Genomic DNA, 5,611 nt, shown 5'->3' with positions numbered 1-5,611 from the left:
TTTATAAAGTGATTTTATCTGCTTTGCGACACCGAGGGTATCTATTTCTATGTTTCTCATCTTGACAGCTGGTCTTAATTGGAATTCAAGAATATTTACTTTGTCTTCTTTGGTGAAGGAGTTTAGGAAAATCGTAGGTCTGTGGAACGTATAGTATATTAACAACGGGTAGTCAAATGAAAATCGTAATTAACTTAGTAAATTCAATCAGTGAAAGAGGACACAGTCGGTGGTTGTAATCTACTGGTGATTTCATTGTACATTAAATTTTCACTATACTTGTAATCATTATTGTTCAAGCAACTTTTCTTCTGTGAAAATTAAATACACTATGCACATTTAACTGATGCTTGGAGACGGAGTCATATGATCCGAAATCGATAATATTTTGAGTTAACGAGAACAATAAAGAATATAGCTGATAGAAAATTTTAGGTATACAGTGCAGAAACCGTTGTTTTGTAATATTATTTATTATACACACAATGCACAAAGCGCTGTAATCCCCTCCATCCTCAATGCCAGTCAACCAGAGATTAGAAACTGCATGAACTGCCCTAGAAAATGCTTTGTTTGGGAATCTGCACAGCCATTCGCTTACTGCCTTGCCTACCTTCCTATCAAAACGGATTTTTTACCACCCATTGCCGCCCAAACACATGGAAATCGCCCACGTAAAGATTTGCTGAGTACGATGAGTGTGGAAGACACCCACACTGCAGGGCCACGTTTCTTGTAACTGCCTTACAAACTGTATGGAGCGCGCATTGTCCGCCACCGATAAAGCGTACGCTCCACAGCTCAGCCTTACTGCAGCATCTTGATTCCAGCCAACCCTACCAGAACGCCTGTTTTCATTGCGGGAAGCTATTTACGAATTATAGAGACCATAAAACAGCCCGCTTGCTAAGATTCTTAAATACAGTATTTCGCTTTCCTTTATACTATTCAGTTTCAAGAATGTAGCAGTTTTACAGCAGTGAAACTCATCCAGATTTCAAAGCTTTCACCAGTCGGCTCGTTCCGTATCCAAAGTGCTCACGTGAGAGCGCTTATGAAATCCTTTCAAGGCCGTCCAAGACACAGACCGCTTCTGAAACCAGAGTACGCTTTCTAGCAGTCAACGAACGTTACCCGCTGACTCGCTACAGACGGAATTTCCGAAACCGACTATTTCTGCCAACATCCGCTGTACGTTGTAACTTCTTTACATGGCATTCCCTAATTCTGTCAGGTTTGTGAGACTGAGTCGTTAACGTCACACGCGGTGGTAATTTACTAACCTCCTGTAGCCATCTAATTTAACTATACGAAGAATGCTACACTGACATTGCTTCGTTGCCTTACAATATTTCCAGCTTACTAAAAATATGTAAAAATTCTGTTAAAATTGATTGTGGTCTATTTACCTAATACAACAACCCTGATTTAGGTTTTCATTTGCCTTGCACATTACGTTCAGTGTGTAGTACGGTGTTCTTAAGAACAACTCATAACCGACAGTTTGTCCAACTAGTAAGTGCTGGCTTTCAATGTCGAAGTCCACATCCTAAAATTATTTTGGTTCTGTGTAGGGGCACGATCTAAACACAGCTACTAATATTTCGGCTACTGTTAAAGGCATACGTTTTATGGAGTCTCATCAGAGTGGAAAAGAACATGTCTATTGCTTCCCCGTACCTACTTCATTATCAACATAGATTATCGTCTGTTGTCTGGTGAAAAGCAGTAGACAAAAAAAAAAGTAACAGATAACGACGATATTGCCTTCTCATGTTTTAAATCACTGTGAGCACCATAATGTAGAACATAGATGACAGCGCACCGCAGAATCTATTTACGTAAGCTGAGAAACGCATTAGCCCCCTCAGAGACTTTTGCTACAATTGTGTACAATAACTACCGAAAAAATGGCTATGATCACCATGGGACATCTGAGGTCATCAGTCGCCTAGAACTTAGATCTACTTAAACCTAACTAACCTAAGGACATCACACACAACCATGCCTGAGGCAGGATTCGAACCTGCGACCGTAGCAGTCGCCCGGTTCCGACTGAAGCGCCTAGAACCGCTTTTTTTCTTTTTTTCTTTTTTCTGCATTTTATTCGTTGTCGATCGGTGTATTTGGTCGTTGCGAACGCCACTTGACATCCGTTCAAGTTCGTTTGTTGATTCTTCAACTCAGTTTCTTTATTACAGAGGCTAACCGGCTCTCTGACCGAACACGCTGAGCTACCGTGCCGGCTAACCACTCGGTCGCCGTGTCAGGCTACATTAAATTTTCTGTGTCTTAGCTGCTAGATAACTTATTTTTTCCCAATCAAAACCTGAGGTACATTTTTCTGAATGTTCAATCTTTTCATCACACGGAAGTGCTGCCAACTGTTAGGCATCGATATGAAAATATCAGCAAGTTATTGTAGCAGTGTGCAGCAGCTCGTGGCATTGCACAGCAACTCATGACAACCACGTTGTTGTCGTTGTTGTTGTCTTCAGTCCTGAGACTGGTTTGATGCAGCTCTCCATGCTAATCTATCCTGTGGAAGCTCCTTCATCTCCCAGTACCTACTGCAACCTACGTCATTCTGAATCTGCTTAGTGTATTTATCTCTTGGTCTCCCTCTATGATTTTTACCCTCCACGCTGCCCTCCAATACTAAATTGGTGATCCCTTGATGTCTCAGAATATGTCCTACCAACCGATCCCATCATCTAGTCAAGTTGTGCCACAAGCTACTCTTCTCCCCAATTCTATTCAATACCTCCTCATTAGTTATGTGATCTACCCATCTAATCTTCAGCATTCTTCTGTAGCACCACATTTCGAAAGCTTCTATTCTCTTCTTTTCTTAACTATTTATCGTCCATGTTTCACTTCCAGACATCGCTACGCTCCATACAAATACTTTCAGAAATGACTTCCTGTCGCTTAAATCTATACTCGATATTAACAGATTTCTCTTCTTCAGAAACGCTTTCCTTGCCTTTGCCAGCCTACATTTTACATCCTCTCTACTTCGGCCATCATCAGTTATTTTGCTCCCCAAATAGCAAAACTCATCTACTACTTCCAGTCTATAATTTCCTAATCTAATTCCCTCAGCATCACCCGACTTAATTCGACTACATTCCATTATCCTCGTCTTTCTTTTGTTGATGTTCATCTTGTATTCTCCTTTCAAGACACTATCCATTCCGTTCAACTGCTCTTCCAAGTCCTTTGCTGTCTCTGACCGAATTACAATGTCATCGGCAAACCTCAAAGTTTTTATTTCTTCTCCATGGATTTTAATACCTACTCCGAATTTTTCTTTTCTTTCCTTCACTGCTTGCTCAGTATAAAGATTGAATAACATCGGGGAAAGGCTACAACCCTCTCTCACTCCCTTCCCAACCACTGCTTCCATTTCATGTCCCTCAACTCTTATAACTGCCATCTGGTTTCTGTAAAAATTGTAAATAGCCTTTCGCTCCCTGTATTTTACCCCTGCTACCTTCAGAATTTGAAAGACAGTATTCCAGTCAACATTGTCAAATGCTTTCTCTAAGTCTACAAATGCTAGAAAAGTAGCTTTGCCTTTCCTTAAACTAGCTTCTAAACTAAGTCGTAGGTTCAGTATTGCCTCACGTGTTTCAATATTTCTACGGAATCCAAACTGATCTTCCCTGAGGTCGGCTTCTACTAGTTTTTCCATTCGTCTGTAAAGAATTCGCTTTAGTATTTTGCAGCTGTGCCTTATTAAACTGATAGTTAGGTAATTTTCACATCTGTCAACACCTGCTTTCTTTGGGAATGGAATTATTATATTCTTCTTGAAGTCTGAGGATATTTCGCCTGTCTCATACATCTTGCTCACCAGATGGTAGACTTTTATCAGGACTGGCTCTCCCAAGGCTGTCAGTAGTTCTAATAGAATGTTGTCTTCTCCTGGGGCCTTGTTTCGACTCAGGTCTTTCAGTGCTCTGTCAAACTCTTAAAGCTGTATCTTATCTCCCATTTCGTCTTCACCTACATCCTCTTCCATTTCCATAATTTTGTCCTCAAGTACATCGCCCTTGTATAGACCCTCTATGTACTCGTTCCACCTTTCTGCTTTCCCTTCTTTGCTTAGAACTGGATTTCCATCTGAGCTCTTGATATTCATACAAGTGGTTCTCTTTTCTCCAAAGGTCTCTTTAATTTTCCTGGAAGCAGTATCTATCTCGCCCCTATTGAGATGAGCCTCTGCATCCTTCATTTGTCCTCTAGCCACCCCTGCTTAGCCATTTTGCACATCCTGTCGATCTCATTTTTGAGACGTTTGTATTCCTTTTTGCCTGTTTCATTTACTGCATTTTTATATTTTCTCGTTTCATCAATTAAATTCAATATTTCTTCTGTTACCCAACCACAATACACGCATATGGTTGGTTCGCTGTATTTCATTGAATAACTGAATATAGTTATTGTTATTTTGGATATATTATCAGCTTGCAATTTATTACAATAGACAATATTTCGCATTTAGTTATTTTAACCCATAAAATGAAGACACGGGTACAACGTATGCTTCAAACGAACACTTATTTTTGTACTTGCATGTAAAATCATTTAAAAAAATCATCTAAGAACATTACCACATAAATAAAAATTTTCCTTCCTGCAGAAAAATTCAGGTCCGAAAGGGTTAAAGTTGTCAATAAATTCTTAGAACATGTGTTGTGAAGGGAAACTGGCAATGAATCACAAGTAACGATCTACTAACGTATCAACTGAACCATTCTTGTTCCTGAAAGTTTCAAATAACTGTATGTCGGAAATCTTCCTCTATCAGGACTGGGTGTTGTGTTGTCCTAATCATCATCATTTCATCCCCATCGACGCATAAGTCGCCGAAGTGGTGTCAAATAGAAAGAATAGCACCCGGCGAACGGTCGACCCAACGGGAAGCCCTAATCACATGAGATTTACATTTTAGCGCTTAAGTCACCTAACAAACGTTAAAAATGCCTCTCTGTTAGCCCACTGACTTACTAATATTTTTCCCCGTATTCGACCCTATAGCATATTTTAACTTACACGTTGCTTTCAAATAATTTTTTTTATATGAATTCCTTATAAATCTGTCCTTACTGTTTATTGAAGCGATGAGAAGTGAAGATAACACTGTTTTAGAAGTTTTTATTGGTGCGGTATACCCGAAAAATAACAGGTGTGTGCAACGCCACTAGACATATCTCTTGCTTGCTTTGCACACAACACAATTCCAGGCGAAAATATTCTGGGTAGGACTAGGGGGGGGGGGGGGGGGGGAATGAGGAATAAACCTAACAGAACCTGAAAACTCGCAAAATTTCGAAAGAAATCGAGTGTGTTGTACACCAATAAATAGAGCGATTTGTCAGATTTCCAATGCTATATGACATGCTGTGCCCTCTGTTAACAGAGAAAAAGAAACACTAAGAAGAAGCTATTGCTACTCGGCCCGTCCCGCAGATGGCAATGTAATAACGGACTTGAAATCTGCTACCTACTGTGAGCCGGCTGTATAAGCCAATAGATTTATTGAAAGACTATGACAGACAAGATCAGAAGCTGGAACTACGTAGGCACTGAAGTTGCTGCCAAA

This window comes from Schistocerca gregaria, chromosome 1, assembly GCF_023897955.1.
Source record: "Schistocerca gregaria isolate iqSchGreg1 chromosome 1, iqSchGreg1.2, whole genome shotgun sequence".
NCBI lineage: Eukaryota > Metazoa > Arthropoda > Insecta > Orthoptera > Acrididae > Schistocerca > Schistocerca gregaria.
This window is presented reverse-complemented; position numbering follows the sequence as displayed.